We start from the raw sequence: 15,383 nt of genomic DNA, 5'->3' as shown, positions 1-15,383 counted from the left end.
GAGAGCCTGCCAGTAGCTTCTCGTGGGTCGGTGGTTCTTTCCTGGGTTTTCCAGGGTTCTTCCTCCACCAGTTATACTGGCCGCCATATATGGCCTATCTTGTGCTGAAAATGGCGTTAAACCCCAGAACAACAACAACAACAACAACAAAACTTGTCTTGAAAGGCCACCCCTTCTGACAAAAGATAATGGTCACTCAAGACAGGTGGTCTCCCATGACAGGTAACAATATTGTATAATCAAAAAAGTCTGTGCAGGGAGAACAAGGACAGGTGGTCTCTAATAGTAGTGGTCTCTCAAGACAGGTTTTACTGTTTTGCAATGCTGTGTGTGCCAATAGCGCATACCGCTTTAAAGTGAGACTATCTTATAATGAAGTTTATGATACATATAATTCTACTACCACTTAATGAAATGAGATTCATGACCAGATCTACCTTATAACAGGAACAGTGCTACACTTAAGGGCCTTAGTAATGAGGGGATGCTGTATATACATGTATATGTTCTCATGGGGATACAAATAATGTTTTTACATCCAATAAGATAAAGGCATATTGACCATGACATGTACCTAAAACCCATTTTATTACACAACTTTTATGTGAAATGTTGATCCATTTATAGAAAGTCGTGAAACTTATAAATGGTAGGCTTGCTAAAAATAGAAATTATTTATCTTCTTTCAAAAATTTAGTTTGAAAAGTAACATACATTATAAGATCCTCATAATCTGATATTTTATGAATCTAAAGCAGCTATGCACAACCTGTGACCTGTTTTATCTCATTACGTTTACATCATACAGTGTGGCTTTAAAATCGCTATCTGGCCTGCACCCTGGAGGAAGTTGTATCAGATTATCAACTTGTACTGAACTTACATGAATCATACACAAACAAAAGTATGAACTCTTACATTAACTCCCAAATAATGTTAAAAAATATAGCATTCCATTGAAAAAAAGATCAAACATTATACCCCTGCAAAACTGAGTTTTTGAAATTATAAACAGTTCATGAACTTTATGAATTATTCTTGAACTGAACATGAAACATTCTTAAAATCATTTTTTGTGTCTGTTCATGAACTACAGTTCTTAAACAGTTCATGAATAACTTTAAAAACAAATGAAGTACAATTCAAAAAAACAATAATACACCATAAGAGTTCAAGAACTGTTCTTGAATGAGTTCATGAACATGTTAGGAACAGTTAATCCACTAAAATGAATTTAAATAGTTCTTAAAAAACTCATGAATAGCTCTTGACAGAAATCTGGAACATGTCAAAAATAGTTGAAGAACCAAAAGAATGGTAATTAAATTAAATTAAATAGCTGAAAAGTTTATGATAATATCTGGAAACAAATCGTGAATAGTTTAAGCACACAAAAGTTACAGCTGAAATAACTGAAAACTTCATAAAAATTTATGTACATTTGATTCTGAATACAGTACCATTCAATGAAACAGACTATTTTTTTCATAAACTTAACCTTTTAAACTGCAAGCTCACTCCCTGTTTTCAATATTACTTAAAATAAAATGTTCTAGGCAATTATAAAACCAGAGGATGTTTAAAAAGATGACAACAGGAACAAGAATCTAATATGTAATTCTGTATGGCCTTAGAGTTAGCAAAATAATGAAATCAGAAAGTAATATTATATCCATGCAACTTGTGCTTTATGATTCTCACATACATGTAAAGTAACCCCTAGCACATGATACTGTATTATAATTTCTATAATCGCAGAAGATAGTTGCTAAATACTAAAATTAAAGCTTCATCTTACAGCTTCCTGATACACACAAGAAATATTACACTTCTGTACTCATGCATGTTGATCATTACTATATATCTAGCAGATTTAATAAGGTACAGCAGACAAACCTCATACAAGCAAATTGGCTAAATAATAAGACGATGTGTGAGGCAATTGCTAAAACATTATTTATATTATCACTGAATTAGAAATGTCAAATTACTGAAATAAATGTCATCTGTAATTATTTTTAAAAATACACACACACACACACACAAAAACATTAATATATCAATCATAGTAAAATGATTTATCGCTGCTCTCAGTTATTACTAGTAGTGTCATAAAGATATATCTTTGACAGATGATTATATCGTGCCAATCAAATGTCAAGAAATTTCAGATAGGTCTTTCACTCCTGGCAGTATTTACTGGGCATAAATATGCATATCTATTGACCCTAATTATTTCCCTTCAAAGGAATTTCATCTTTTCACAGTATTATCTTAACAGGAAAATACTTAGCATATATGTTCACTGACTGTGGCCCTGTACACTGATATTAATCCACCCCTCTTTCTTCTGTCCCTTATAAATTTGGCAAAGGCATAAATAACGATAAATAAAGTAGTTTGCTGACATCTGTTCCCTCATTAGCACATGTGATATTTACAAACCTCATCTCAACAAGACAACAGGTGCTTAAGAATTAAATGGTGATTGGTTTCTCTAACCAACTAACTATATTGCAAAGGAGTACCTCAAAGCTGATCAACACCAGGCTTTACTGTTCGTAATTTTAATTCTTATCAAATTCAGTAAATGAAAAGTATCCCTTCACACAATGTTTCATATTTCCTTTGTCACCACTGAGTGAAAAATCCCTGAAGTTTGCATGATACAGACAATTTACATAATTGATTTTAATTACAAAGCTGAATCAACCTTACATTAATCCTCCAGTTCTATCAAGGTGATACACGTGATTATAAGGCAAAGTGATAAATTAACCTGAATTTCTGAGATGGATAATGGTTTACACAGTGATCTGTTGTAGAAAGGGATATATTAATGTCAATTTTTTTAAAGTTGGTCTTTTATTGTGGCTTTAGTTCAATATTTGTACAAGTCGGCTGAAAATAGGTTGGCTAATATAGGCTGGTAGCTAAACAGACAGACAATAGAGAAAGAAAAAAAAGAGAAAAAGAAACAATTAGAATGCTATTTGTTAACTAACTGTACATATAAACTTACATCAGGATAAATATCAATTATACATACATATATTATGGGTTAGTTAATACTGCATAGAATGAGATCTATGGCTTATCCTAGCTCTCTGTATAAATGTACTTTTGTTGTGTAATTCAAACAGTCGTGCATAATGTTTATAAATATTTCAAGCACAAAAATTCAAGAATTTCTTGACAACAATATAATCTAAAACCACTCTGGTAGCCTAGTGGTCAGAGTGTCTTCTTTGTATACATGAGGTCACAGTTTTCGAAACCCGGCCGAGTCATACCAAAGACTTATTAAAAAAAAATACTAACAGCTGCCTTGCTAGGTGCTCAGCATTAAGAGGGTAGTGTTAGGACAGGTCTGCCTGGTGTCAGGATAATGTGACTGGGTGGGACATCATGCTACATGTCTACGGCATGATGCCCCTGTGCTAAACATCACTATAAACTGCCTCACTGCAGACATTGTAGCGATATGACTGACAAATTTGTAAAGTTACATTAAAATTCCAAATCACACACACACAAACACTCTAAATGTTGTAACCTTTTTCTTCAACAACTCCACAGTATTCACTAATTTTACAAACCTTTCTAAATATATGATATAGAAAATCGTAAGTTTGCTTAAAATCAATTTGGGGCCAAGCGAAATCACTGTGCATTAATAAAGATACCTGTTGGATAAGTGCTACTTGACCCTCTTTCTTGCATAATAAACAGAAGACATGTCAACCTACAAGCTTACTGATAAATCAAGGCAGAAGATTATATCATAAATAAGGTTAACCAATGAAAACAAATGTATCAAGCAAGAGATTATCTCATAAAACAACATAAAGACATTACCATTCTTCTTCCTCAACAATCTGGGTCCTTAGTTTTTCCATTGACTTGTTGGATTGAAAGCCCACAGTGATTGACAAGGCTAAAATTCTTTAGTATGCAAACTGAGGAAAAGAAGTTCGTTCAAGCATGCTTATCAATAAATAAAGTTAGTGATCCTTTGAGCCTTTTGACCTCAACTAAATTCACAGCTTAACAGTGAATCACGTTCCATTGTATAGTTTGTAAATAAACCCCCACTACCTAAATACCTGTGGGTAAAGTGAATTTCATTTTTCTCTTTTCTTTTTAGATTCAATTGAGATTCAAGCTGGCATTCACAGTTTTAAAGAGACGCTTACTTACCTTCAACACTGATAATTAGTACAGACAGAATAAAGCTGTGGGGTATACAATATTACCATCTGACATTGAGCGGGGGAAAGCAACAACAAATTGGAATATCAAATTGACAGTGTCAAATGAAAAGAAGCCTTTGAGATGTCATTTATTTCAAACATGGCAAAATGGACAAGGACTAGCATGAAATAATACAAGGTTGACAATTTGTGATAATGAACTTCCAGATCTTCAGAATTAGTTTCTTTCGTTAAAATAGCGAGTAGCGTTATTTATGGACTAAATTACACACCATTCTCACTATAGAATCTCTGTTCAAAAGAATGATTATAATTCAAAATCAAGGTTAAAAGATAGCTTTTGAAAATACTATTCAATTTGATACAATTAAATTTTATATTTTTCTCATGTTCCTACTTCAATATAAGCAAATAAATTATATCCAAAGTTAGATCATTCAGACAAAAGTATCAAAAGCTCTTCCAGAGGAAAATTGATAAAGCCTTCCATTAAAAAAAGATGAGAAAAGGTACTGCATGATAAGGAAAAATGATATCTGGTACATTCCAACATGGATATGATTTTATTGGATCATTAATCAACTGGACATAAAGAGAGGATAGCACCGATATGAACTATAAAACTCAATTATCCTACTGTCATTAACTGAGCATTAAGCTGGAAACAGAATATTAGTATATGAAGGGAAAAAAAATGAAAATAGGGAACACTGTATTTAAGTCAGACAGATATGATCTTCTGATAATAAACATACCACATGCAGTTTGATTAATATTTATATTTATGTGAACAGAAATTTTTTGTTTTGTTTTAGGTAATAAACTGACTTCAAAGTGTCACTGAGAGAGAGAGAGAGAGAGAGAGAGAGAGAGAGAGAGAGAGAGAGAGATGTATCTTATAATAATTTGATCAGACAGAGGTGTAACTCCGTTAAATTTTATTCGAAAATGGTGAAAATATAACTTGACTTAGATTTTCATTATCACACAAAATTTGGTTTAAATGCATGAAATCTGTCAAAAATTAGTGAACAGAATATAACTCGCTAGCGGCATGATGTGTTGTGATGTGACTGGACAGCCAGCAATATTACCAAGATCGTGCCCCCTCCAAAGGTACAGCACTGGCATCACATTTTTTCAAAAAAATCTTGAAATGTGCACTCAAGTCACAATTACCCAAGTCAATATGATGTAAATGAATGGCAAAGTTCAATGTCAACAAGGGAGTCATAACACTAAAATTTTGCTGGAAAAGTTGAAAATCAAACCTGATCTTGGTCTACTTAATCTAAATCATCAAACAATATTCCATTCTATTACAGAAAGTCCTTCATACCAAATTCCATTTTGTTATAGAAAGTTCTTCATACCAAATTCTATTTTATTCAAGAAAGTCCTTCATACCAAATTCCATTTTATTTTAGAAAGTCCTTCATACCAAAGTCCACTTCATTCTAGAAAGTCCTTCATATTAAATTTCATTTTATTATAGAAAATCTTTCAGACCAAATTCCATTTTTATTATAGAAAGTCCCTCAGACCAAATTCCATTTTATTATTGAAAGTCCCTCAGATCTAATTCTATTTTAATATAGAAAGTCCTTCATACCAAATTCTATTTTATTCTAGAAAGTCTTTAATACTAAATTCCATTTTATTTAGAAAGTCCTTCATACCAAAGTCCATTTCATTCTAGAAAGTCCTTCATATTAAATTTCATTTTATTATAGAAAATCTTTCAGACCAAATTCCATTTTATTATAGAAAGTCCCTCAGACCAAATTCCATTTTATTATAGAAAGTCCCTCAGATCAAATTCTATTTTATTATAGAAAGTCCTTCATACCAAATTCCATTTTATTACAGAAAGTCCTTCACACCAAATTCCATTTTATTATAAAAAAATCCTTCATACCAAATTTTATTTTATTATAGAAAGTCCTTCATAGCAAATTTTATTATAGAAAGTCCTTCATACTGAATTGCATTTTATTACAGAAAGTCCTTCATATCAAATTGCATTTTATTATAGAAAGTCCTTCATACCGAACTGCATTTTCTTATAGAAAGTCCTTCATACCAAATTGCACTTTATACAGAAAGTCCTTTATACCAAATTCCATTTTATTATAGAAAGTCCATACCAAATTCCATTTTATTATAGATAGTCCTTCATACCAAATTCCATTTTATCAGATTGTCCTTCATACTAAAATCCATTTTATTATAGAAAGTGCTTCATACCAAATTCCATTTTATTATAGAAAGTACTTCATACCAAATTCCATTTTATTATAAAAAGTCCTTCACACCAAATTGCATTTTAAAATAGAACGTCCTTCACACCAAATCCATTTTATTATAGAAAGTCCTTCATACCAAATTCCATTTTATTATAGAAAGTACTTCATACCAAATTGTATTTTATTACAGAAAGTCCTTCATACTAAATTCCATTTTAATATAGAAAGTTCTTGATACTGAATTGCATTTTATTAAAGAAAATCCTTCATAACAAATTGCATTCTGTTATAGATAGTACTTCATACCAAATTCCATTTTATTATAGAAAGTCCTTCATACCAAATTGCATTTTATTATAGAAAGTCCTTCACACCAAATCCATTTTATTATAGAAAGTCCTTCATACCAAATTCCATTTTATTATAGAAAGTACTTCATACCAAATTGTATTTTATTATAGAAAGTCCTTCATACCAAATTCCATTTTAATATAGAAAGTTCTTCATACTGAATTGCATTTTATTAAAGAAAATCCTTCATAACAAATTGCATTTTATTAAAGAAAGTCCTTCATACCAAATTCCATTTTTATTATAAAGTCATTCATACCAAATTCCATTTTATTATAAAAAGTCCTTCAGACCAAATTCGATTTTATTATAGAAAGTCCTTCAGACCAAATTCGATTTTATTATAGAAAGTTCTTCATACTGAATTGCATCTTGTTATAGAAAATCCATCATACCAAATTCCATTTTATTATAGAAAGTCCCTTGTACCAAATTTCATTTTATTATAGAAAGTCCTTCACACAAAATTCTATTTTATTATAGAAAGTCCTTCAATCCAAATTCTATTTTATTATACAAAGTACTATAACAAGAGTCCTTTTGAAGTGAACAAGACTCTACTGGCAAAAGATGCCACTGTATCAGCAATACTGGACATCAAATCAGCACATTTTCATTTAGGACCAACTAAACATAATAAGATGTCTTCTAGGAAAAAGTACATGGCAATATTACTCTTTGTTTCAAAAGGTGTAGCAATAACTAAATTTTCAACATGGCCACTGTGGTGACCATGTTGGACAGGCAAGCATCATTAACTTCATTTAGGACCAATTAGACATCAGAAGAAATCTTCTGGTGAAAACCTGATGGTAATATTACTTTTGTTATGAAAGTGTAGCAATAGCTAGATTTTCAAGTTGGCCACTGTCGCAACATTTTCATCAAGACCAACTCAACAAAGAAGTCTTTCAGATGAAGTAGAGATAACACATTCAGATGAAGTAGAGATAACAAGATTTTCAAGATGGCAATTGTGATGGCCATACTGGACATCAGATTGGCAACATATTTAATTAGGACCAACCAGACATCTTATGAATTCTTGACATGAAAACCTCATATCAATATAACTTTACATTCAAGTGGAGTAGCAATAACAAGATTTTCAAGATGGCTGCTGACTGTTAGCCATATAAATGAGACTGGAGTCAGAGCAGCAAGACAGATATCACATGAAGTCTTTTAGTACAAACCAAATGTTAATATGACCATACATTTAGAAGGAGTAGAAATAACAAGATTTTCAAGATGGCCAGTGGCATACATATTGGATGGTCGAGTGGCACTATTTTAATTTATGATCAACTAAACATCATAAGGAGCAGCAATAACAAGAATTTGAAGATGGCTACTGTTGTAGGTTTACTGGGTTTCTGACCAGCACCATTATTTTTATTTAGGACCAACTAGACATTACAAGTCTTTCAGTAATAAACCTATGTCAATATGACCATTCCTTCCTCCAAAGAAGGAATATCAACATTCTCATGATCAGCACTGTGCAGTCATTATACAGAATGTGTGAGCAGTACCAGTTTTATTGAGAATCAACTCAACATCTTCTGGTGTAAAGTCCGTGGCAATATTGCTTTTTTGTTCAGGTGAGTTAGCAATAACAATATTTTCCAGTGTGTTTTTGGGGCAGCCATATTGGACATCAGATTGGCACCATTTGTATTTAGGGCCAGCTACACATAAAAGTGAAAACTTCAGGCTGATGATATGACCATTTATTCAGGAAAAGGAGTGATATCAAGATTTTCAAAATGGCTACTGTGACAGCTATATGTGGCAGGGGATAGTTTCATAAATTGGCTCATCAAATTTCTTAAGGCTATGATGTGACTTTTTCAACTGTTATTGTTTACTAATTAAATATATGACTGTATTTGTGAACTAGATGTTTCGAGCTTGTGCTGTTCTTGAAACTGATGTGAATCATGTACACCCCCCATTGTTACTTTATAGTATGTAGACAGAGAAATAACCATAGTTGGCTAGAAAATAGATCAGGCTGCCCAAAGCAGTATACATCTGGGTTCAGGGTAAGTAGATTATCTCAAAAACAACTTGCATGTCAACTATTTTCAAGTGCATCAATCTGTTTAGTACAAAATGTTTTGCAGAACTACCACAGAGAAAAAGGGCTTGTTTTTGCAGCGTTAGCATTACGTTGTCAGAAATGACCTTCGACTGTGAAAAATGCAGGTATAAATTTGGTGTTTGGTTGTATACACTTCTATGTCTACAACTGCCAGTGACTTCTCTTGTCAAGTGATTAATATTCTTATGCTTTCTATTAATATAGGTATCTAAAAATATTGACCTTTTGACTAGACTTCTGAATTTTTTTAAATGAGATTTTAAACAAGGCAGATGATTAAATGTGTGCATAAAAACTGTCTTTTGCACCCATAATGGATTTCAAAGCAGCACCATTTTCATTTAGGACCATCTAATAATATTAGACCATGGGATGCATGTGTGTATAAAGTTTTATGGCAATCCTCCAAATAGTTTATGAGCAGCAATAACAAACCTATTCTCACTGGGACAGATGGATAATAGACCATCCAATAAGCTCTTCTAGAGTTTAACAAAATTATCTGTGGTTAAAAAGGAATCTTGTTTTGGAAGATACCGATTCCCAGTCAAATTTAACTCTTAAAAAAAAATCATGTTATTTTTTCAAATATGCATGAATCTGTGTCTTCATATGATCAGAGTTTTACAAGTAATGATGTTGTGAACATAGTTTTAATACTTTTAATGTCTCCTCGAGTGCCTTTCTCAGCCTAGGAAAGACAGAAGTCCTCTTCCAGCCTGCCCCAAACAATGTCCCCTCACAACCCTGTATCACCATTGGTGACACGCAGTTGAAGAATGCGGACAGTTTCAAATACCTTGGCAGCACAATATCTAGTGATGGCTCCCTGGACAAAGAAATCACTGCGAGGATCCAAAAAGCCAGTCAAGCACTCGGACGACTTTGAACCAAGGTTTTGCAGCACAAGGACATATGCCTGTCAACAAAGATGAAAGTGTACAATGCAGTTGTCCTCACGTATCTCTTGTATGGCTGTGAAACGTGGACACTCTACCGAAGACATATCAGTCAGTTGGAACAATTCCACCAGTGCTCCCTGAGATCCATTATGCGGATCAAGTGGCAGGACCGAATCACCAACCAGGAAGTCTTTGACAGAGCCAACACAACAAGCATCGAAGCCAAACTAATCCAGGCCCAGCTTCATTGGACTGGCCATGTCATCCACATGGATCAAAGCAGAATCCCAAAGCAGTTGTTCTATGGTGAGCTAGCCCAGGGAAACTGAAACCAAGGCTGCCCTCATAAGAGGTACAAAGACAACCTCAAGATGAACATCAAATGGACAGACCTCCAACCCCGCCAGCTCGAGCTCGCTGCCTTAGACAGAAGCCATTGGCGAGCGCTGACCAGAAAAGCCTGTTCCACCTTTGAGGATGACCGCCGCCAGCGTCTTGCTGCAACTTGGGACAGACGTCACAGAACTGTATCACAAATACCACCAACCACCGGTGTCCCATGCCCCACCTGCAACTGCCTGTGTGCATCGGAATTTGGACTCAGGAGCCACATGTGCGTCCACCGTTGAATGAGATCGCACAACTTGTCTTCCTCGACTCGAGAGACTACCATTAATTAATTAATTAATTAATTAATTGTTAATCTCATGAATTTAGGAGTTTCTAGTAAGGGTTTTTACACATCGGTCATTCAAATATTCAGGGTTTTTGTGGAAAGATTGATCAAGTGAAGTTACTGTTAACCTCTCCAAATAATAATATCCATTTATTTGGACTCTGAAATAATGTTGACAGAAAACCTGGGTGAAGATTTATTGTATATCAATTTCTCAAACAAACCTGGCACTATTTCTAAAAGACAGTTAAACCTAGAAATACAGGAAATTGAATCCATTTGGCAATAGATCACTCCAGAAAAAGCTACCAGTAATCCCTACTTAGTAGGTTTTGTGTACAGACCCCCATCATCACATACTGATTGGTGTAAATATTTTGAACTTCAAGAAGATAAAATTTCAAAAGAAGAGAAAGAATTTTACATTCTAGGCAATATAAATAGAGACCAAGTTCTCAATAATCAAATAAAAGGGAACTGGATGGATTTTATTGCTTCATTATGTATGGAGCAACTAGTAAATGAACCCACCAGAGTAAAATCTATCACTAAAACACATATAGATCATATTTATACCAAATCAAAAGAAAATGGTTTGGAAGTAATGGTTCCAAAGATTGGTATTAGAGACCACTTTGAAATTTTTCTAACACATAAAGTCACTGGCAAATCAACAAAAAATAATATCAATAAATCCATTACTTATAGATCTTTTCAAAACTTTGATACTGTTAAATTCCTGAAAGATCTGAAACAGATTCTATGGAATACAGTCCAAATCTTTGAAGATATTGATGATGTTTTAGATACTTGGACATATTTGTTCATCAGTACAGTGAACAAACATGCCCCTTTCAAAACACACTGGATAAAGAAAGACCACCTGAACCAGGCAATTTTAGAAGCAATAAAGCAAAGAGACCAACTAAAATCAGTAGGAAATCAAGCTGAATATAGAGTTTGGAGGAATAAACTTTACCTATTATTACATCAAGCCAAACAAGCGCACATCCAAAAAGTGTTGAATGAAAACCAAAATAACCCCAAAACTATCTGGAAAGTGTTTACACTAGTTTGGTGCAGGGAAATGTAAGAGTACAACTGAAATTTTCTTCCTCAGTCATCAGGGCATTAAATACTAATAATCCAACTGACATCTCAAATATTTTTAATAACTTTTTCATTCAAATTGCTAAAAAACTCAAAGAACCCAGAACTTCATCTGATCATCTGGAACTCAAACGTTTTTGTGCTAAAATTTTACCAAACAATATAAAGTTTGAAATGAGTCCAGAATTCATGTTGAAATATATTAAAAACATGGTTGACTGTAAAGCTACAGGACATGATATGACTGGACCAAGTCTACTAAAGGTAGCTGCACCTGCAATTGTAGAGAGTATAATTTTCATTTGCAATGAAGGTATTAGGTCTAATACATTTCCACAAACATGGAAAACTGCCAAGGTTATACCATTGCATAAAGTGTGAGCAAAAGATGATGTAAATAACTACAGACCCATCTCTATCCTTCCTTGTCTCTCCAAATTACTAGAAAAAACATGTACATGATTCTTTTCTCAACTATTTGAACTTTAATGATCTTATTCATAGTAATCAGTCTGGTTTTCAACAGAATCACTCCTGTGAAACTGCACTTGTATCTTTGATTGATAAATGGCTGAAAGCATTAAATCAAGGAGAAATGGCAGGCACTATTATGGTTGATTTTCGTAAAGCTTTTGATCTTGTAGACCATGAAATTTTGCATGAAAACTAAAAATCTATCAATGTGGTGAAAACTCATTAAACTGGTTTACTTCTGACTTAACCAATAGAGTGCAAAAAGTATCTTTAAATGGTCAACTTTCTCAAAGTAAAAATATTTATTGTGGAGTACCACAGGGCTCTATCCTTGGACCTCTGTTATTCATTTTATGTTAAGCTCCTCTTCTGACAATCATATACACATTATCCCCACTATGAAAACAAAGTCATATGGACATCATTCTATTGCATACCAGGGCCCAGCAACATGGAATGAATTGCCCACTGAACTTAGACACAAAGACACTGTGATCACATTCAAGAGTGCTCTCAAAACTCACTTATTTCGACTGTAAGAACAAACTTAAAGACCTAATAATGTTTCCTACCTTAAATATTCTCAGCATGTTTTTTTATGTTTTATAATTTCATGGTGATTGTATTTGTAATCATATCATTATATATGTTTTTTATCTTATAGGTGTTGTCTAATGTTGTAAAACGTTTAGAGCTTCTAAAGATTAGGCACTATACAAAGTCCTCATTATTATTATTATTATTATTAGTAGTAGTAGTAGTAGTAGTAGTAGTAGTAGTAGTATTTATCAACGACTTACCTCTTAAGATTGGAACTTCAGTTTCTTCCACTGACCTCTACGCAGATGATACTACACTGTCTGAGATGGGTAAAACCAAAATGGTACTTGAAAATAACTTACAAGATGCTCCCAACAGACTTCAAGTATGGTGCAAAAAAAACAATATGATCATAAATACAGAAAAAAACAAAAGCCCTACTAGGTACAACACAACAAAAACAAGCAAGGCTAGATAGTGATAAACTCCAGGTTCTATTTGACAATGTGAGCCTCAATATGACCTCTCATGATAAAATTCTTGATGTATTCATAAAAATCTTACTTGGCCTTATTCACATTAAACATGTTTCAAAAAAAGTAAATTTTATCTTTGGTTACTGAGGAAAATCAAAACACACATTCCTCTTTAGTATAGGGTCATCTTTTATAAAAGTTATATTCAGCCATATCTAGACTATTGTAATATAATTTGGGGTAATACATGTACCTCTAATTCAAACATAACAACACTTTAAGACCCCAAAAGAGGGCTTGCCATTTAATTCTAGATCAATGTATCTATATATTTTCCAGGATGCAATGAATATTATAAAGATTTTAACAATACATGAAAGAATATTTCTTAAAAAGGCCAAATTGATATATAACGCATAAATAAAAGCCGTTCCTGTCTATCTAAGCAATATCTTTCACCAAAGAGATGCTGATGATACTCCAAATTTAAGGTATATAAAAAGTAAAAATTACATTATACCAAGGCCAACAAAGGAATTGTTTAAAAAAAGATTTCAATATTCTGATCCACTGGTATGGAACAACATTCCCAGGGACATAAGGCAGGTTCCCAGCATTTCTTCTTTTCATAATCAATGCCTCAACTGGTTAAAATCTTTAGACAATTGAACAGTTCTAGTACAATAAATACTGCCTGCTTTTCTGCAATTTTCACTGGTGAAGTTTTCAATGCAGGATAATATTTTATAATTTGTTTATGTTTATGTGTTCACAGATGCCTGTGCATATGTTCCAGGTTTGATTATTTGCTTTTTAAAATAAACTTAATTATCTAGTGTCAAGCCAGATTCTTCACATCATGTTGTATATACTGTATATATTGTACATAACAGATAGAAGACCTCAAGGTAGATTAGTTCTGCAACTGAGTTACCTTCTCTAAATAAAGCCTCTCTTATTATTATTATTATTATTATTATTATTATTATTGATATTATTAGCAAGGGCTGTTTGCAATAATTTTTAAAAAATATCCATGTAGGTTAAAACACACTAGAAATGTTCAAAGATGTATTTGCCCCCATGAATATGGTATGATTTAAACACAGGTTTAAGATGTAAACAACTGCACTTATAAGTAAAACAGGAGTTAATACTTTATTAGTTTGGATAGAAAATAAGTAAAAATTAAAATACAGACTAATGTCTTCTGATATTATGGCACGATAATAAAATTAGTTTAACTGATGAAGTTCTTAACAAGTTAACTAAATACTTAACACATAGTGCACGAGAATGCTTCCAAGTCCAACATGACTAACAAAGGTGAAAACTAAACTTGATTTATAGGTCTACTGAATCTTCATGTTATATCTAAAGCAAAGTTTTGTTACAGTCCTTAAATATTTAACTTTCACTGGGCAGAAACAAATAAATAGCAACACAGAACAGAAGGAATGACACGCGGGACACTACCTGTCCCATCAAAGAATATTACAGTACAAGATATAATAAAAAAAAACTAATTTTCACTTCCTGTGAATCTTATCGTAACTTTTTATACATCAATCCAACAAGTTTGATGTGGACCTGCAGTGAAAAAAAAATAGAAAAAAGAAAAAAAGGATATTACAGGATATGAAAAAGTCATTATGTCATCAATCAGGGGGGTGGGCATAGCCTAATTGATTATGACCACACAGAATCAAAACCTTTCATCAATAGAAACATCTGTGCAATGAAAGATTTCTTTCAGACAGCATAATTCATCAATGAGATAGACATCTTTCAATATAGACAGTCCAAGTCAGCTCTATGATACATGTACCATATATACTTATTTATAAGTCCATATGTATTGGAAGATCTAAGTCTGTGCAGTTTACAGTTGGACTTGACTTAAATAAGAGAGTACATAGAGTAACAAATTTTTAAAAAAATGAAGTTATCATTTCAGATTTTAAATTCAACGGGAAAATATGCTTTAATTCAACTGACTTTCCTGCCATGAATCTGTGCATATATATATATATGTGTGTGTGTGTATATAAATATGTGTGTGTGTGTGTGTGTGTGTGTGTGTGAATGTTCAGCTTCAATTTGGTTCTACTTTCAAGTTTTAGTATTAAACTTCTACTCACCAGTTTTCTCCAAATACCTGTCTAAAAGAAGATTTTTTGTGGAGAAAACTAAAGAATTTTAAATGAACAACAGTATGTATGTTATGACATTAAGTTGTTTTTTAAAAATAATTATTAACTGATTTTGGACTCTGAAAGTACATAAC

The 15,383-nt window shown here is 32.8% G+C and overlaps 1 protein-coding gene and 1 long non-coding RNA gene across 2 annotated transcripts in view; one reads left to right on the top strand and one right to left on the bottom strand.

Annotated features, from left to right (window-relative positions):
* Positions 1 to 7,007, top strand: part of LOC149794191 (uncharacterized) — a 57,344-nt gene extending 50,337 nt beyond the window's left edge. The window contains exon 2 of the long non-coding RNA XR_016422977.1: positions 4,148 to 7,007. This is a non-coding gene — a long non-coding RNA (uncharacterized LOC149794191). The remainder of the gene's footprint in view (positions 1 to 4,147) is intronic.
* LOC149794190 (hydroxysteroid 11-beta-dehydrogenase 1-like protein A) overlaps positions 1 to 15,383 on the bottom strand; it is a 138,758-nt gene that overhangs the window by 89,937 nt on the left and 33,438 nt on the right. The gene's annotated exons all lie outside the window — the stretch shown is intronic.

This window comes from Sinohyriopsis cumingii, chromosome 8, assembly GCF_028554795.1.
Source record: "Sinohyriopsis cumingii isolate HCF-2022 chromosome 8, ASM2855479v2, whole genome shotgun sequence".
NCBI lineage: Eukaryota > Metazoa > Mollusca > Bivalvia > Unionida > Unionidae > Sinohyriopsis > Sinohyriopsis cumingii.
The sequence above is the reverse complement of the archived record's forward strand: the minus strand, read 5'-3'. Positions and strand labels throughout refer to the sequence as shown.